A 21,297-nucleotide genomic window follows, 5' to 3' on the forward strand; every position below is an offset into this window, starting at 1 on the left:
GGTTTCTCATCAATACCAATATTAAATTTCCACAACTTGAGGGATTTTAAATGAGGAGAATCTTGAGGAGGATCATCTTTGATACTTCATTCTCCTTCATAATATTTAAAAGAGATATGTAATAATCCTTCGAATTCATGATCATTTGGCTCCATATCAATCTTTCTGCAAGTGACAACCATGTGAAAATTTGAATCAAATAGAGCTCCACAACCTATATTATTTAAGGATTTTGCATGGGGCTTCCCTATAGGAAACAAGACTTGCTTAGCTATTTACAAGGCTTCTACAATACAAGAATCTACATCTGAAAAGTTGAAATTAATACAAAAATGAGAAGTTAGATGATCTTAGATATAAGTCTTTATCTTTTCATCTCTTCTTTAAAAAACCAAGCCTTGGGGATAGCTCCTAAAGTGGGAATAAACTGATGGGGGGCCACTAGCTTATTCTTCTCCTAGATTGTGACAAAATCCTGAATACACTTTTTAGAATTGGTGTGACCTTGATACAAAGGAATAGAAATTTCTCCCTTCTCTAGTTTAGTAAATCAACATAGAAAGGTAGGCTTGGACATCTCCCAAGATGAAATATTGTTGCGTTGGGCTACCCACCACTGAGCAGGAGTAGCCTACAATGAAACATCCATTAAAGGCAATATTTGTTTCTATGTAATAGTAAAATCAATATTTCATACAAAATGTCTACAAGAAAAAAATCATAAAAAATGGGATAGTTTCTTACCTCAGTCCCAATCCATCGGGTAGATCAGATAGTTTCACATCTTCGAGAATATAGTTCATGATATCCTTATTTCCATTCTTCTAGCACAACATCAGGACTTGCTTCCATGTTCTAGATACTTTTTCAACTGATAAATCCTTCAGTTGTAGGGTTGATATAATCCACTTTTTCCTATATTCAATTAATAAAATTGATCAAGAACAATAAAGTATTTCATATCATCAATAGGTTTTGTAAATCTAGAACCTTGATAAGGATGAAAGGGTTGAATAAATCTAATTACATCAACCTCAAAATTCATGCTTTCCCTCTTCAAATTAATAATAACATAATTTTCAAAAGCACAATCAACTCCTAATAAATAAAGATATTGTAACAACATTTTCGGTAAAAATCACATAAAATAAAATCCCACCAACGTGTTTCGAACCAACCAGTGTGGTTCGTCTTCAAGACAATATGAGGAATCAGATCTAGAAAATGGAATAAATAGATGAAGAGAGCAGCTAACTAGCCATTAGAAATAATAGCTAGTTTGACTTAAAATTTGAAATAACAAATTAAGCCTTTGACCCATTTTCATTTCCTAGATGTGATTCCTCATCTTGTCCTGAAGATGAACCACACTAGTTGGTTCAAAACACGTCGACGGGATTTTACTTTATGTGATTTTTACCGAAAATGTTGTTACAATTAATATGGATCACAGAAGTCTAAATTCTACAAACAAATATATTGGTCCTTTATCTCCAATGATGTCAATAAACTCAAAGTATGCATAGGTTTTGAAATATACAAAATCCACCTCTACATCTTCTAATTGACCAATAGGAAAAATGCAATATTGATGCACCATTCACATCTGAATTGGGAAAAAAAACATATTAAGATTTCTGAGCGCATCCCAGGTTTTCCTAGGAAAAATATTGACGTCGTATCCAATATATAGCATGTTATCCTTAATTTAATAGCCCACAATTTTAGCATATATTCTGATTTCTTTCCTAGTCCTCATTTTATTAAATCTGACCCTCTCACTATGGTGTTCTGGTAAGTTTGTAGAGATAGGTAATTTAGAAAGCTCTTCATCTCTCACTATGCCCTTTAACTTATTTTAAAATTGATTAGATAGTTTCTCATCACTATTAATATCAAGGAACAAATAAAATGAGATTGAAACAGATTGCATACATTCTAAAGAAAACCAAGGACTAGAAGGTGGCCTTTTGTTAGGGAATAAAGTTTGTCGCTTTGTTTTTTCTGCAACTCTAGGACTGCAAGAAGAGGAAGCTAGCTATATGAAGATATCAAAAACATACTTGAAGTACCTCCTCTATTGAATGGGATCATACTTTTCTTGTGAGGGTTCAACTCTTGTAATGAGTGGTTGTTCAAAAGTGCCCTTATCATCACCAGTCTGAGTACCTATTCAAGTAACAACATTAATAATCAATTGTATGACTTGTTCTAGTTTTTTCAACTTTGAGATAATGAGATTGGATCCTTTTTTCTCATTTATCTCCCTTTATCATGCAATCAATTCAATAAAATCCTTTGTTGCACTGGTATTTACACGACAGTACGAGAACCATGGTATCTTTAGCAATGACCAATCCTTGGCTACATGTCATTGTTCATCACAATTGCAACATCTAATTGGCCCTCTTCTACTAGTTCTTCCCCTGCTATACCTTGCACATCCTCTTTGGTGAGTGGATTGATTCAATTGGAATGAGGGACGATCCAAATGATCATCCAAAGCATCAAAATCTTTTCGTTGGTCAATATTATGTGTAGGAGATATATGGAACTCACAAAAAAAGGAATTAGGAACATTTGAATCTTATAAAATATGTGATATGGATTTATGAAGGAAAAAATTGAAATACAAATATAATCATAAACATAGAGTTACAATGAAAACAAAACTTCAATTCATTAATAACAAAGTACTGAAAGTTGTTTTCATGCATAATGGAAATAAACTAGCTCAGTGGATGGTATCTTATCTTTGAGAAGAGATGTGGCATATACATGCCTTTGAATTGTGTTACAATGCTTCTTTAAGGCCTTTTTATTACTGAGAAACAATGGAAAACCTGAAACATCCAAAAACCTAACCCTAGGAGATGAAGCACCAAAAGTATTTGGGCCCCATTCAAGTTAGTTGGTACATCAACTTCCGAGAGTCGTAACTTTGGCATACGATCTTTATTTGATGTGTGTTTTACCTCGTTAGAAATATATATCCAAGGAATACAACTTTCTACTATAGAATCCTACTTCCAGATATAGTTCTTCCCATTTCCCCAAAAACAAACCTCATTTAGGGTCTCAAAACAAGTCTAGACGTTTAGGACCCAACAAAAGGCCAAAAATAGTAAATTAAGCTACAATAAGGAAACCAAAAGAAATAGTGGTGGGGGTCCAAGTGGAATAGGTAGGTGGCCACCAATATACACCTAGATCAATATTGGGCATAACTGAGGTGAATGACCATGAGATCGAAACATTTCACAATATTTGTTAGAGGATGTACCTTGTTATTTAGGGAAGGAATGATATTGAGTATGTCCCTAAAAGTGAATAGTAGAAGACACTTGTGGAAATCCTCTTGAAGGCCATGTCTATGGATGAGGAGGTCCTAACGAGGCACTAGAATGTCCCGCACCTTGCAACCTCTGTAACATGATGGTCTTTGGTGTAATAACTTGTGCACCAATCCTAAGGTCAACCATGTTTTGCAACATTCAACCTCTTAGTTAGAATAGTAATTTGGTTATACAAATTAATTAGAGTGGTATCGCTGGAATTAGATCTTGATGTCAAGTGTCTATGATACCCTCCCATGGCCTCAATTTTCATTACTTTCTCTAGGGATTCTTCTAATGAGGTAATATTTTGTTGTGTCAAGGGTATTCTTGTTAATGGAAATAAAGCTTGAATAAACCTTTATGTCTAGTGATCTAGATGGATGGGATGAGTTAATTTTTGGACAACTTATTTTAACCTTTGCATTCAATCCCATGTATATTTTCCTTCCTTCTACATGATATCCCTCAATTGAGTCAAACCTTGCTACTCAAAATAAGGTATTTTAAATTTATTAATAAAATCCTCTTTTAGTATATCCAAAGTAAAAAATTTAATGGTTAGTGTAAAGTTGATGTACCACATAAGGGTTCTTCCCCTCAATGTTGTCTTGAATTCAACTAACTTAGTTGCATGTGGAGTTTCTCTAGATCTCTATATGGCCTCACATAACTACCAATGTTGTTCAACGTCTTCAACCCCTTGTCCCTAAAATTTAGGCTACCGAGTGAAAGATCATGATATATTAATATCCATTGGAGTAGAAGGAGGAAAAAGTAAAACATATCATTTTGGACCAACTTTGGAAATATTTTCCAAATCCTATTGACTACTTCTGGATGGACTAATAACTGTATATATTGCAGAACTTTAAAGTATTAATGATCTTAGAGAATAAAATTATTGCATTCTAATAAATAAAAAGGGAAAGAGATGGATGAGAAACAACCATGCTGCTGTATTATGGAATACTGACTTTAGGGGAGGGAATGTATCCTTGGAACAATATACACATAAAAAAATTCATATCTTCATTTATAGGAGTACTTGTGTCAGTCACCATGATCTTTTGGTTTGGTGTCTGGGCTTCACCTAATTGCTAGAGGGTGTCATCACTGCAACTTTGTTATCCTAACTAACCTTCTCTAGCTTTCGGTCCTCTTCTATAACTCTTATCTCCTGTCAATCATATCTTCCACAACTTTGGGTTGGCTAACACTTACTTTTTTTCCTTTAACTCTCTTCATCTCCTTCAAATCTCGCTCATATTTCTCTCCCTCCATTAGTCATATATAAGATCCTTTCTTGCTACCCTAAAATATCTAGCGTTCCATATTTCATCTTCTCCCCCAAGATCTTCCCCCAATGCAAGGGTTTTATATTGCCATATTAGTTGAAGGGAAGGGTAAAAATATTTCCTCCACCAGTAAAATATTTATACACAAATGGATTTCCTTCAACAAACTTATTCTTAGTCGAAAATTGAATACTACTTCTTATTTTGAGAAAGAATAACTGTTCTCTACAACAATTTCAACAATATAGTCCTCCATTCTAGTTTTCACCCAAAAATCAACAACTCTAGTAATTTCATGCTCTAGGTGTTGTAATGCAGCTACTTATGTTGTAGTCTAGTTTTGATAGATCCAACCAGAAATTTGATCTTTTAAAGAATCCCACAACCACCACAACCACTGATATAACTTTTCAAGGAATTTGGCCCAAAATATTTTGTACTGGTCACTAGAAGGCTCAAAGAAAAACATTTCTTTGTTCATCCAATTGGGGTTCTTTTTTCATAATTGTGCTTGTCAAAGAATGAAAGAGACACACTTTTCCTCCCACCACATCTGAATACTACTCTTTAATATCTTGCTCACCATTATAAAAAAAAAACCCAATTAAATTTCACTATCCCAACAATGGAACCACTCATTGGCAAAAAATATTGCAGATACCATAGTTCTACTTTATGGGCCAACAAAAGGGTTCTAATATAGTTTAGCGTGCACCAGTATTTTCAATCTTTGACAATGTAAGGTCTCACCCAAAGCTCTGTAATGATGTAAGTGTATTATTGGGGTTTTAGAAGGCAAGTGAATAGATTTACCAATTATATAAGACAACAACCATTAAAAAGAATAAAAGAGAGTCATTACACATGAATTTTGATTTCTCTCAAGAACAGATATAAACATACACATTACACATTAAATATCCCCACATACTACGTCTTATTAATATTGGGACAACTAGAAGTTACAGTTATAGATCTACGAAGTTACATCTATATTTGATACATTAGTACCTCCATAACTTCAATTATAGATTGGTGAGCACCAGTATTGCAGCAACAATGTTGTAACTCCTGGGACTTACTATCTTTACTTTTATCAACTAGGTAGTTCGTAACAAACTTGGAAGCGACAGTGCTGTATGCACAAGTACTAGCTCTTACTGCAGGCTGTCACTTGGTCAGCTGGCGCAAGTTCGCTAGGAGCTTAAGCCAACTTCTATGAATTCTCAGAAGAAGATTTTAACTGTGATGAAAGAAAGCTAACTATACAGAGGTATTTGCAGAAAGAGAAGGAAAACTGAAATGTAACGCAAACACTAGCAAATCCTAATTTACCTATTAACCCTACTTTTGCAAGAAGAGAGATGAAAACTGATGAAATGAGTGCCATTTACTATTGAAAAGGTAAATTTCATTTATTCAAGCTACTTATAAAAAGAAATGGGAAGAAACCATCTTTTTGTATTTTTGAGTGTTTTTATGTGAAATTATTATGCTTGTGATTTATCTGGCTATGATTGTTCAGAGGGTTGGTGGCAAAGGGAGATGGATTCGGTTGTTGCAAAGGTGGATGGAGGTGTGCAGAGGTCCTAAGAAGCCCCTAGTAGCCTTCTGAAGACTTCCATTGTCATCAGACTTCGAAAAATCACTCATAGGAAATTCTATAGGAGGCTGTAGGGGATCTACAGGAGGTTCTACAGGAGGAGGCCGAGAGATATTTTTGGAGTTTTGAAGGTGGAAAAATGATGGGAAAGGGGAGCTGAAGGCTAGATGAAGGTGTTGAGGTGTCTAGAACTTGTCAAGGAAGATCAATAACGAACTTGATACTTAGATTTGTTCAAAGGGAAAGTAAGAAGCTTATGGAGAAAACGCGGAAATTATGGCAGATTGGCGAACTGTTGCGAATGACTTGGGAAATCTATGAGAAGTGAGCTAGTGATGGCTGTTGTGTGGAGGGATGGTGAGATGGAAGGTCATGCAAGAGATCTACACAAAAACTGATTAAAGAAAGAACTAACTATACCATGAAAACAGAGTTTTTTCTAGCTTGACCTAATTTCTGACCTACAAACAGAAAATGTTGAACAGTAAATTGTGAACAGAAAATCATGTGGAGAGAACTACGGTAAAAGAAAAAAAATGATCTAAGCAACTGAACCTAAATTAATATATCAATCTTTCCCAAATCAAGTTATCACACTAGTAGTTGCATGGAAGAGCAAAACCTGTGTTTTTGGTGGCAGCACTAGTGCCTTGACCTCAAATCATAGTCCCAGGAAGGGAGAAAGGAGATCAGGGCCTACTGTTGGCCTTTTTGAATCTTATTTTTTCACTGCAGTAACTTGCTTGAGCAACTGAAACAATAAACAACTATGCTAACCATCAAAAGAAACCTAATCTAACAAAGTAAAATGATTCTATGCAGCAAAAATTAACTCATGAACTGAAGCAAAAACATATAATTACACAATAGAAGGTGTTGGGTAGCTTAAGTTGGGCCCTAACACAAGAGCTTCAGCCCTCTGAAAGAGATCAGTGCTGGATCAAAAACTATTTCATCTTCATTATCAAAAATTTGTTACATTACATAAACTGTTCTCAAAAGGAACTCGAAAATAAGATGAGCATAATGCTACACAAAACTGTGAAAATCAACTAATAACTAGCTAACCTACTGAGGCTCTAAGCCTCCTTATTTATACAAGTGGAGTCCTCCAACAGTCCTCCTAAAAGCAAGGAACTCAGCTTCATAGAACTGGAGATAAACAACAGTCCTACTTTACTCGCTCAGCTGCCCCTTGAAATCATCAATGTGGACCTTTGCGCTCTGAGTTGCTGATGGAGGATTCAAGGAAAGGGATCATAAATGTAGGAGACACTCCTCCTACAAGTCCTCTTCCCTATTTTCCTCGAGTTTGGCTATCATTTTCTCATAAATTCCTTGACTTTGTCCAAAATTGGCCAAAAAATCTGCATACAACACACATTAGACTACATGGGAAAGTGACTAACCCAGTTCATTGTATTAGCATAAATATATTCAAAAACATGCATGAAACTAATGAGAATGGTTGATTAAGTCGAAAAAAGAGGCAGAATGAGCCCATATAATTACCCATTTCTGGGGCTCATCATCACTCCCCTGCTGAATGGGTTGCTCATCCTCTGAGCAACTAATCTAACTCTTCATCCTTAATGGCTTTGAAAGATTCCCTGATATCCCAAGCCTCTGATGTAATGTCTTCCTCTTTATCATGGAAGCCTACTTTCCTATCCACTTCTTCCCATTGTTTTTGTTCTTCCTCCTCCTTGACTCCTTCCAGCAGTCCTAGCAGCAGTGGAGGACTGAATTTAAGGCCAATCCAGTTGGCCTTCAAGTTTTGCATTGAGTGCTTATACAGGGGCACTCTTCTCATGGCTTCCCTCATCCTATTTGGGGAGTGATACTCCCTGATCCTTAGGCTGTGGGGCAATGTATTCCACCTCCTCATGCAGGCATGGATGCAGTCATCCCCGAACAATCTCTCCATGTCCTTGAAGTGAGCAATAGCCTGGGCTTGCTTGTCAACATAGTCTGGGACAACTTGGGGATTAGTTGCAAGGTGTTGGTGGGCATAGATGAGAGCTAATGGGTCTACTGGTTCTGCTCTAATCATCAGGGGCTCACTCAGCTCTTTTGTCATCATTTTCTGGATTTCCACTGCCCTTTTCTCTTCATGGCTCATCCAAGATGCCATAGCCATCAGCTGTAGGTCTCCCAATGTAGCATTTGGATCCCATAAGTTCATGTCAGTAAGTGCCATGTTGTGCAGGTAAAATTCTGCTATCTTTTCTTTATCCTCAGCTAAACTGTGATCACATAAATGCATAAATTGGCCATAATCCTCAAAAAGTATTGTGCCCCTCTGGGCCAGTGTCTTAATCTGAAATTGGAGCCACTGATCTTTGAGGTACAGTGCATATGATTTGGCTAGTTTCCTGCACTGCAATGCTTCCATTGCCCAGCTGGCCATGCAGGCTAACTGGGCTTCCTTTTCCTGTAGCTTCCTTTTCAAAATCAGCACTTCATTTTCTGCCTAGGATTCTTTTTCCTGTTGCTGTTTCATTAGTGCCTCGGTATCTATCTAGGGTTCCTCTTCTTTTTGTTGTCTTTTTTTTGCCTCACCATCTGCCTGGGGTTCCTCTTTCTGTTGCTATCCTTGTAAGATTGACAACTCATTTCCTCCTTGAGGTTCCCTTTCTTGCAGTCGCTTCTTCAACATTTCATTTTCTTCTTCTAATTGAGCTCTTCTGATACTTTCTCTATGTTTGACCATGCTCAATTCTTTGCCCATCTCTCTCAACCTGTTTTCCATATGCCCAATGTCTTCTACCCCTTTTGATTTTGCAATCCTCATCCATGCATGGGTCCTGACTCTTTCCTTTTCCAGCTCGAAGAAAAGAGGCACTACAAACTTTTGTGGGATGATCTTCCCACCTTCCAGAAGGTTGTAGTAGGAGGCTAAGTTAGGCTGAGGTCCAGATTCTGATATTTCCTTTTCCTTACCTTCCTCCTGGGTCTGTTCTTCTGCCTTCTTTTCAATTTTTTCAGTTTTTTTGAGCTTTGACAATGTCTCCTATAGAGAGGTCTGTGCCTCTTGTAGAACTGCTTTAGAGTCCATTAATTTGATTCTTTCCTTCCAAGTAGAGATCTTGGGGCTTCCTCTCTCATAAGTGATGGAGATTTTCGAGGGAGATCCCTCCTTTGTTACAGTAGGTACATCCTCAATGATGATGGGTTCCTTTGAGGGTGGCTGAGGCTTCCCTATCTTGATTTTGGTGTTCTTTCAAGATTTGAAGTACATGGATGGTTGTCTCTTCTTTTTCCCTTTTGGCTTGGCTGGAGTACTAAGTGCAACAAGAATAGTTGCAGCTTCTCTTGCTAGTGTCTTAGGAGACACTTCTTCTTACTGTGCTTCCTCCTTTCCATCTGTTGTTTTTCTTTTGTCTATTGTCTCTGATTTTGTTTCTGTTGTCTCTGGTGTTGATTTCTCTCTACTTGCTGAGTTCCTGCCTTTCCCGTGGCAACCTTTTTCTAAGTTGTCTTGGGATTCTTTTTTTCAGCTCTTGTCCTCTTCCTTTTCTCTGTTGTGGTTTCCCCTTTTTCTGCTTTTGATGTTGTTTTCTTCTCTGCTTTGGGTTCAACTGTGGTGGTGTCATGTTTCTCCTCTCCTGTCTATTTTTCTTCTTTTTCTTCTTCCAGTTGAATATTCTGTGCTTCTTCATGGATTTCCTTCTCAGTTTCCTCTTTCTATTCCTCCTCTTCACTGCTAGATGAACTAAGGTCATCAGTGAGAGTTTTTATGTCATCTTCTTTATTCATGTTCCTAAAAATTTCTGAGGCTATAGGGATTGTGTATGTGTGGAGGGCATCTTCCACCAGCAATTTAATGAGCCCATGGTGAGCCAGTTGGTTTGGAACTCCTGCATTCAATTTGGTGCCACACTCTATCAAGGATTGGAGGAGAAAGTATGGAAGACTGAGTTTTCTAGATGCAGGCAGGTCCATGCCATATCTTAGTTCATGTAACAATCTGAAATGATAACCATAGACTATACTGTATCTTCCTTCACAGGAGATATATTTCATGATCTGGTAGCTGACCTCACCCCATGGATAAGGTATACTTGTTCTTCTGACCCCATTCTTATCCTCTGTTATAGCTCTGATACCACTTATGAGAATACAAATATACCCAGAAATAATAAGATAGAAATAGATAGAAATACTTCTTTATTTATTCAACCCTTAAGGTAGGGCAACACCATACATTCACTCCTTAAGGAAGGAGAACACTCCATAAGCCATATGCCTGTTCATATAATATTCCTTGACATCTCACAATGGGGAGTCTCTAGCCTCTATATAGGCCTCATACATACAATACCATGGGTCATTACCATGGTTCCCTCAATACCATCTATCTAATACCATGAGCTTATTACATTATTGCTAACTACTTATGGTCCCTTACATGATACGGGTTAACCACCTTATTTATTACTATGGCCCATCCCATTATTACATTATTCCCTTGGGTACCTCCCTTTGTACCCCATATTATCTGCCCTAGGTATACTACATTCCACCCCCCTTAACATGTTTCGTCCTCGAAACATGGGAAGAACACAAATAATAAGATCTACTCAAAAGAGTAGTCCACTGGTACCATGCACGTGCATCTAGCCATCCAAGAGAAAGGTGAACTCTCGATCTAGTTGGTGCCTCGCTCACTTAGGATGGAAGTTGATCCTCGTAGTTCTTTTGTGTTGATGTATAGTAGGTGGATCGTCGCCCCTCTCTATATGCCATGCCGGGGCTATTGACCTTGTAGCCAATTTGCTGCCATCTTGTCAGTTGTTTTCTTGTTAGGTGATGTAAGTGGTGATATGTTGAAGTTTTAACCAACAATGTATCTTTCTTTAATTTACCACCAAATGGAGCTTGATTGTTATCTGTTACATGTTGTGGTTTCTTATCTTCCAATATTACTTCAACCACTAAGTCCTCATATGATGTATCAATACCTGTAACCTTTTCTACTTCAACCTCTGTTTCTGTTTGATTGTCGACCATCAACGACTTATCATCTGATGTGTAAGTGTCATTAGAGCTTTGTGCTACTGCCTCCGTAGTCTTTGTTTGTGGCTTAATGGAAATATCCTGCAATGTAATTTTCTTCTTTTTATACCAGAGCTTCAGGAATTTTTTCTACACATTAATATTGATATTACCAAAGATTCCATCCAAGGATATCCCAAAACAACATCCATGTTATGCATATCTGAAGCATAAAAATTAAAAGGCAATACATACTTATCCATAGAAATCTTCAAATCTTTATAAACTTGCACATCCTCATCATTAACTTGTGTGTTTTCAATGTGTTTTGCTGGCACTTGCAATTTTTTTTAGCAAATTGACATTTATGAGATTTTGCTTACAACTAGGATTTATAGACACAATGATCTTCTCCTTCTGAATCAATCCATGAATCTGCAATAAGGAGATACTAGTAGAAAACAACCCTTTAGCTTTATTGGTTTCCTTATTTCCTGTACAAATAAAATATTTGCTAGGTTTTGTGCTTTTCTCCTTTCTAGTATGAGACCACTTGTCCAAAGTAGTTCTTCTATTACATCAGTGCTACATAACTTCAGAAACTCACTATCAAGTGATTCCCACCATTTAATGGTGTCATTTCTCAAATAAGACCCTATTTTGTCCTTGCAACACCCTAGATAGTCCAACTTATGATATGCTATAAAATTTTCAATAGAAGTCCAATCATCTTTTCCTTTAGAAAACTTACCATTATAAGCCATGAAGAGGGTTTGTAAAACAAATCACTTGGCGAAAATTTGAAATGGCCACAATTCCGTCAATATTGCTCAGAATCTCTATTATGATCTGTTTTTGGAAATGGAACAACCATTCTACATCTTCCCATGTGGTAGAAATCTTGATCTAGGCACTAGAATTTCAGATCCACATTGCAACTGTCCCGCCGTCACCAAAAAATTTCTGAAAAAAGAGTTGATTGTAAATCAACGATATCTCCCTCATCTGGACTCTGATTCGACTGATTTTTTTTTTGAACTTAGGTATTTTTTCACAAAAAATCCAGATATGGAATTAGATTCTATATATTTTTCACTAGGATGTACAGATCTGTGCCGAAAACTCGCCACCCCGAAAAAATATCTGCAACACCACTGACTTTTAGATCAACGATATCACCTTCATCCGGACTCTGATTCGACCGATTTTTTTTTTTAAATTGGGTATTTTTTCAAAAACCATCTAGATCTGCAATTAGATTCTATAGATTTTGCACAAAACATACATATCTGATCTGCAAACTCACCGCCCCAAAAAATTCCTACAAAAATATTAATAATAATAATAAAATATTCTCTTCTTCGCCCAAGAAAGTGCTTTGATACCGCTTGTTATAGCTCCGATACCACTTGTTATAGATCTGACCTGAAAATATATGAGAATACAAATATACCCAGAAATAATAAGATAGAAATAGATAGAAATGATTCTTTATTGATTCAACCCTTAAGGTAGGGAAACACCATAATTCACTCCTTAAGGAAGGAGAACACTCCACAAGCCATATGCATGTTCATACAATATTCCTTGACATCTCTGAATGAGGAGTCTCTAGCCTCTATATAGGCCTCATACATACAATACCATGGGTCATTACCATGGTTCCCTCAATACCATTTATCTAATACCATGGGCTTATTACATTATTGCTAACTACTTGTGGTCCCTTACATGATACGGGTTAACCACCTTATTTATTACTATGACCCATCCCATTATTACATTATTCCCTTGGGTACCTTCCTTTGTACCTTGTATTATCACCCCTAGGTATACTACAGGATGTTCATCAAGCTGGAAAAAGGTCTTCTTAGCAACCTGTCCCAATGGTTTTTCTTCTTTGCTCTAGGGGAGCCCAAGTGGGAGACTAGTAATTCTACTCATGAACTCTGGTGTAAGTTCTATGGTTAGACCCCTAAAAATGACTGTAGCATGGGTTTTTGAGTGGGGTTTTAATGACATCAAAAATTCCTTTGTAACTTCATCATCAAACCCATGAAATTTCTCAAAGAAAGGCATCCAATTTGCCCTGGTAAAGAGGGCTACCACTTGTGGGTGTTCATGCAATTTGGTGGAATTCAGCAACTCCTTTCTCATAAAACCCCCTGTCATGATGTTTTAGAGATTGTTGGAAACTCTCAAGTGAGGAGGAATGTAGAAAATTTGTAAACCCGGAGACAGAGGAACAACTGAGGTTTTTTTCCTGGAACGAGAGAGGGAATTTTTTTGTGTTCTTTTTTTTTAACAAAAACAAATTGTAATTTTCCTTCCCTTCAAACCCTATTCTCAACCTTATTTACTTCTTGGGCTTTTTGAGGGGACAATTTCTTGACAAAACAGAGAGTATATAGAATAGTGTTCTTTTCTCACAAAGTAAACAGACCACCCAATGCAAACTCACCATAGAAAATTTTAGGGGCAAATGTTCGCCCTTTGGCGAAATTAAGGGGTTTTAAATTTTTAGTGGGCGAATATTTTGTATCATAGTACATTTTTACAAATCACCTCAAATAGCCCACCTTATTTTAAGGGAGATGGTAAAAAAGGTAAATTTAGCCCTTGAAATTAGGAGTTACAACCTTCCATTCGCCCATTTTCAAGAATAGATTTTATTTAAGTGAATCCATTCACCCATTTTCAAGAATAGGTTTTATTTAAGTGAATCCTATGGGCCAAATACCATATTTATAAAAGAGGTATGGTAAATTAATAAAAATATAAATAAATGAGAGGTATGGTAAATAAATAAAACATTTTTTATATTTACTCCATAAGTCACCTTATATACATGCAAGGGTGTAAACAAATAAAAATATAAGTAAAGTGGAGGTATGGTAAATAAATAAAACGTCTTTTTATACTTACTCAAAAGGTATGGTAAATAAATAAAAATATAAATAAACTAGACATATGGTAAATAAATAAAACCTCTTTTTATATTTAGTCCATAACCCTCATTCTATCGATCAAGGCTCAAGAAAGATGTTTTATTTAAGTGAATATTATGGGCCAAATACCATATTTGTAAAAGAGGTATGGTAAATTAATAAAAATATAAATAAACGAGAGATATGGTAAACAAATAAAACATTTTTTTATATTTACTCCATAAGTCACCTTATATTTTTTTTTTTCTACATAAAGGCTATCTAATTCATATATTAACTGTACAAGTGAAAATTACAAACTGTGAAGCAAGTCTTCCAGGGCTTCTGGTAGCTCTCTGGGAACCAAGAACAAAATTCTGAGGTCTCCCTCTCCGGGAAAGCCTTCACAAAACCAAACAGACCAAGCACAGAAGTAACGCTCCCACGCAGGGGCAGCACCAGACCACATATGCAAAACCAGAATTAGACGTCAGCGGGCTCCCCTTGGAGCCCCAGGAAGAGGATTCAAAACATTACTACCCACGCAGGGGCGAATTGCCAGATGGGATTGACTTAACAACCAGGGGCGAATTGCCAGATGGGATTGACTTAGCAACCAGACAAAATTGAAATTGAGAATTGACCAACTGAAAGTAAGACCAGACCAGCTCCCAATCAAAATTACAGAAGGCGAATATGTAGGCATCCATTGCCAGCCATCAAAACGAAAGCGCCAGAGAGAATTACCCGTGTCAATTTTAATCCTTACGATGTGTTGAGGAAGAAGGAAGGGACGCGAAGAAGGCATCAGCTTCGTCGGCAAGGCTGTTGTCCTCCACGATATACGCCCAGCCCTCTCCCTCTGGTCTACCCTCCCACATCTTTCGCCATGTTTCTTCATCAATATCCGGAGGAGCTGGTCCCACAGGAGGAAACGATTCGTGCTGTCCAGCCTCAGACGCTGGTGGCTCCAAAGCGGAGCTTTGTTCCCCTGCTTCCTGTACTCCTTGGACAATTTCTTTGCCTTTGCCCTCCGCTTGCTTCTTCTGCGAGTTTTGAGGGCAGTTTCCCCATTTTCTTCCAGAGTTCTTGTGAACATAACTGAGATGTGGGCACTGAGCCCTGGGTTGCTCTCAGCACTTGGCAATGTGAAAACCACTGAGCCAAAGGAGGGAGGCTCTGAGTTGTCCTCATTAGCACTTCCAACCTCCAAAAACTGGCTGATGGGAAGTGGAGTAGCTTTGGCTCTTCGATGGCAATAGCAGCAACAACAGTGGTGATGCTCATCCACTGCTGGAGCTCGCGAGGAAGAGCCTCTAGCTGGACCTCTCCTACACGGCTGTCGCTGACGGAGTTTAACCATGGTGAAACTGACTCTGCTCTTGTGTGTGTCCAGGTGAGCTTGGAGTCGAAGACTGAACCTATTACTTCCCAAATCTTTCTCTGGTACCCAATTTCCTCTCTGAGACCCGTTCCTTGGTGGCAAGGTGGACCAATTCCGGTTCTCACCCAGCAATTGAGCCAAGTGCCACCGACTACAAGACCAGTAACCAGAGAGGCTATGGCAGTGATAGTAACCACAAGAAACCCGACAGAGCTGCCACCGCCTCGGCTCTCAGCAATTCCTTCTTTTCCCAAATTCTCCAGACATACATTTCTTACGCCCTCCATCGCTCTTGTTATGCTCTACCTCATGCTCTCGAAACAGGCGCGCATTAAGTGCCCTGTACAGATCCATAAACCTACCGCCCGCACCATTAATTCCATTAATCGCAGCTGGGGGTTCAAGTGCCGGTTGACGGCCTTCATATGGAAGCCGTATTGTCTACACGGGGCAGCCCATGCATAGCATGTGGCATGCCCAACGTTGCCGTCCCGCCACCCGCATCCGGGGATAAGTCACCTTATATTTATGAACACTCAAAAAATGTGTTATATTTAGGTGAAACCTATGGGCAAAATACTATGGGACAAATACCATGGACTAGATTGTTATTAATACCATGCAAAAAAACATTATTAACCCTAATATTAGTATTAATAAAATAAAAATGGCACATGGTATTGACCCATGGTATTCACCAAAATGGCACATGGTATTAACCCATGGTATTCACCTGGAATGTAGCCAATTTAAATGGGGGAATTAAACCAGCATAGATCCATCTTTACTCTGGATCTACTAACCCCTGAGAGGTATCAAATATCGTGGTATGCAAACTAGCATAGAGTGAAAAAATATTTGATCCCTCTCGAGGCTTGGTGGATCAAGAGTAAAAACAGATGTTGTAATTTAATGTATGTTAAACATTTTAACTTGGTTAAAATAAAAAATAAAATAAAAATCAACTATTAATTTTATTAATTTTTATAAATTATTAATAGTAATTTTTAAGCTCTAGGTTTATGATAACCCATCATATTGACCCATGGTAATACCAAGATCTTACAAGATTTTATAATTGAGTAATATATTCACCATGCCTCGTGAGAGATTCACCAAATAATTATATATACATATTATATTATTGATAAAATTGCCTTCCATTTTTCCTATATACCATGGAGATTCGCCCATTTACTATACATATAAATTTAGGGGGGGTTCTTAAAATTTTCCCTGAAACTCACTGTTTTACAGGCTTAATTTCCTATGGTTGCATCACTTCTTTTCACAGCAGAATATCATGGAGGAGAAAGAGATGGAATTTCAGTGTAGAGAGTAAAATGGAGAGACTGTATATTTAAAAACACATAGGCAGGCTTCTCTTTTCACTTTTCAACTTAATTCTTTGCTTCAAATCCCACCACCTTTTGTAGATATGTAACATGCAGAGTGAGTTTTCTGAGCCTACCTTTTTCGAGCTCGAAGTTGGCATAAAATTCCGAATTTTCCCTCTGCAGAGCTGCTCACTGGCCTTCCTGTAGGAAGGCTCCTGTAGACAGTGTTTCTGCTCTTGTAGAATGCGATAATGCTCCTGTAGAGCCCGATAAGTGGAAGGGTTTCGAAACTGGCAAAGAGTGACTGTTACGAGGTTTTGAAGGTTGTAGTTAGGTTGCTACAGCTGAGGACTCATGGATGCAAATGAGAACAATGGTGGTGAAGGCGTCGACTGTAACATACTTAAGCTTACGGGAGCTTACGAGCGTGTTCTGCGGTGATGAGATGAGGTGGCAGGAAGGGTACATTATCTCATCCGGACCGTTGGTCCCTACTCCAGTGCCATAATGATACTTCATGCTGCCTACCTGCAATCACTTCCATCATTCCTGTTATCCGCTACCACCACTACCTATTTTTAGTTTTTATTCACGAGTTGGCTACCCACACATGCTGATTGCACCAACTGAACACTGTTTGAATTTTGATGAGGCTTGTTTGAACAGGACTAGGGTGGCTAGTTAGCTGGCCACCGATTTTCATTCAATCATGACCATCCCAATAGTTCATGTAGTTTCTAAATCATATTCATGCAACAGAGGAATGGGTTTAGCCACTTACCTATTAGTCGCTACCATGGTCAGACTTTGTTCATGGATTGTTGCTGTTGTCTATGCTCCTGGCTTCTGAACTGGTGATTCACCTACCTCATGCTGGTCATTTCCTGATCAGGGACGACTCCTTGCATGTTGTATATACATGTGGCTTCACTGACCCTGCCTCTAGAGCTTGTTTTTTAAGGGGATTAGCTGTTACAGGGATCCTGCAGGATTTCCTGTAACTGCTTCTCTCTCTGAAATTTTAGGCTGATACTTGAGCAGGGACTAGAGAGATAGCTAAGGAAGGTTTTGAAGGAAAAGGAAAAGTAGCTTGGTATGCCTTAGGTAAGAAACAAGTTAAGGATGTTGTTGTTTTACTCTTCATCATTTTTTATTTTTTTTAAACAAGAGAAACAGAATTTCTATGTTTTCTATGTAGGGAAGAAAGAAGCGAGTGGAAATGTAGGTGTGAAGGGATGGAATGGAGAATTAAGAAGATGAATGCTGGCAGGGAGGTCCACAGGCCTTCCGGACAAATTTCTAGCCCTCTGACTCTTTTATGAACTTAATTTTGAGCTCTTTGTGCTTTCTATAGGAGCCTCCTGTAGAATGCACAGAGCTTCCTGTAGGATGCATAATTTCCAAAATGAATGATATCAAGGCCTCGAAAAAGTTGAGGAACGATTTATCAGGGGTGTATTCAGCCTAGCTATGTCCTTTTTTCTTCCATGACCCTCCTGCAATCTGCAATGTATTCAAAAGAAGTTAATTTTTTTCTATTTTTCTTTCTCTTTTTGTTTTTTTGAGATGGTTGGGGCACCTCCAGGAGGTTTTCACCCTCACTGCCTGCCCTGGGTGCCTCCAAGAGGTTTTCACCCAGGGATCTTTTATTCTCTTTTTTCTTTTTTTCCTTTTTATTCTTTTTTTTTGTTTAGGGTGTGGGTGGAGTGGAGGCAGAGACCTGCTCCACTACCAACACTATTTTACTCAGATTCTCAATGAATTTTTGCTTGGAGAGGGACTTCCTATAGATCTTCAATCTATGCCCATTGACGAGCATGGGGATGGCTTCTTCATCGATAGTCCGAATCAGAACTGAACTGTTGTCATTGCAATTTTCTACTGTGTATAGTCCCAGTCATCTTGTCCTCAGTTTTCCGTTGAAGTCTTTATATCTTGAATCATACAGCAACGCCCAATCTCCTTCCTGGAATTGCTTCTCTTTGAGGTGTTTGTCATGCCATATTTTCCTTTGAAGATGAACAACCTCTGAGTGGAGAAGGGTCTACAATCTCTGTTCATCCAACCCATTTAGTTGGAGTAACCTTTCCTTATGTGCATTGCTAAGATCTAGGTCCAGCTGGGCTACCATCTTTAGTGTGTTATATTCAAATTGTATTGACATCAAAGCCTTCTTCCCATAGACCATCTCATAGGGTGTGAACCTTGTGGTGGTTTTCCAAGTGGTTTTATAGGCCTAGGTGGCCTCAACCAATCGATCTACCCAATCTTTCCTACTGCTTCTCACTACCTTGGTCAAAATCCCTTCCAAAGCTCTGTTAGTGACTTCCACCTGTCCATTTGCTTAAGGATGATAAGGGGTGGAAGTTATGTGCTTAATTTTATGATGTGTGGGCAGGGCTTCAATCAGATTGGAGGTAAACTGACTCCCTTGATCTGTGACTAATTCTCTTGGATATCCAAACTTATAGAAGATATTCTCTCTCAAAGACTCAGCTACTTTTTCTTCTATCATTGCCTTGATCGCCTTTGTTTCTGTCCATTTTTTCAAATAATCAGTGCACAAAATGATGTAATATTTCTGTTTTGAAGGAGGGTTGACAGGACCCACAAATTCCATGCCCCACTTCTCTAATGGCTCGAAAGTTACTTGAGGTTGTAGGTGCATCTCATCCCTTGGAGCAGGTTTCCCCATCCTTTGACATTGGTCACATTAGCTGATATATCTCCTGACATCTCGATGAAGAGTGGGCCAATAGTAACCTGCATGCAGAATTTTGAAGGTAGTCCTCTTTGTTGCAAAATGGCCCCCATAGGGCCCATCATGATAGGTTCAAAGAATGTCAAAAACTTCCTATTCCCTGAAACATCTCCTCAAAATCTGATCTGAGCCAAATTTGAAGAGATTGCCCCCAATCTAGGTGAATGGGGCACTTTTCCTCACGATCTTGCTCCTCTTTTGAGGACAGGTGTGGCGGGAACTATGTTGAAACCAAGTAATTTTCTATATTAGCAAACCATGGAGAGAGTACTGAGATAGCAAATAGGTGTTCGTCTAGCATTTGATCATCCATTGTTCCTTCTTCACCTGCAGGCAGATCTAGTCTAGACAAAAAATCAGCAACAACATTTTGCTTACCCGGCTTATCAACGATGGTTAAATCAAATTGCTGCAATAAAAGTAACCATCTAATAATACGAGCATTTACATCTGGTTTGTTCATTAAATACCTAATTGCAGCATGACCAGTGTGTACAAATGTTTGATAGCTGATAATGTAGTGTCTGAACTTACTTAGGGAATGGACTACATCTGGGAGCTCTTTTTCGGTTACAGTGTAGATTAATTCTACCTTGGACAAGTTTTTACTTACAAAATATATGGCATAAGGCAACTTCTCATCAACTTGCCCTAAGGCTGCTCCTATTGCTTTGTTCGAGGCATTTGTATGAATGTGTAAAGGTACGGCCCAGTTTGGACCTCTCAAAATTGGGGCAGTCACCAGTTTACTTTTCAAGGTATCTAGAGCCTCTTGACAATTGTCAGTCCATATGAACTCAACATCTTTTCCCAAAAGACCAAACAATGGAGAGGCTAGCTTACTAAAATCCTTAATGAATCTCTTATAATACCCTACTAAGCCTAGGAAACTCTGAACATCTCTTACCTTTTGAGGAGGTGGGATCCTTTGGACAATGGAAATTTTGTTGGGATCCACCTGTAATCCTTACTGAGAAATTGTATGACCTAGCACGGTCCCTTCAGTCATCAGGAATTCGCATTTTTTAGGACTGAGGGACAGGTTCATTTCAGTGCACTTGTCTAAAACTTTTCCCAAGTTAGTTAAATCTTCCTGGAAGTTAGAACCATAAGGGGTAAAGTCATCCATGTAGATTTCCACTGAATCATGAACTAGTTCAAAAAATATACTCAATACAGCTCTCTGGAAAGTGGCGGGAGCATTGCACAATCCGAAGGGAAGGACCCTGTATGGAAAGGTACCCCAAGGACAAGTGAAAGTGGTCTTATATTGGCTTTTCAGGCTGATTTGGATCTAGTTGTACTTGCTAAACCCATCTAGGAAGGAGAAGAACTTCTTCCCTACCAGGCCATCTAACACTTGATCTATGAAACGCAGAGGAAAATGGTCCTTCTTGGTGGCCTTGTTTAGTCCTCGATATCAATATAGATTATCCACTTCCTTTTTTTCTTTGGCACTAGCACCAAAGGAGAGACCCATTCACTGTCAGAGATAGGGTAGATGAATCCTGCATCCAGCAACATTTGCAGTTCTTCTTTGACAATGTCCTTAACGGCTGGATTCATCCTCCTTTGAGGCTGCCTAGCTAGTTTACAATCTTCTTTAATGTAAATGTGATGAGTACACACTGAAGGGTGGACTGCCTTCATCTCC

This window comes from Pinus tabuliformis, chromosome 6 (genome assembly GCF_031772625.1).
Source record: "Pinus tabuliformis cultivar Carrire ecotype Pingquan chromosome 6, CPIR1, whole genome shotgun sequence".
Classification (NCBI taxonomy): Eukaryota; Viridiplantae; Streptophyta; class Pinopsida; order Pinales; family Pinaceae; genus Pinus; species Pinus tabuliformis.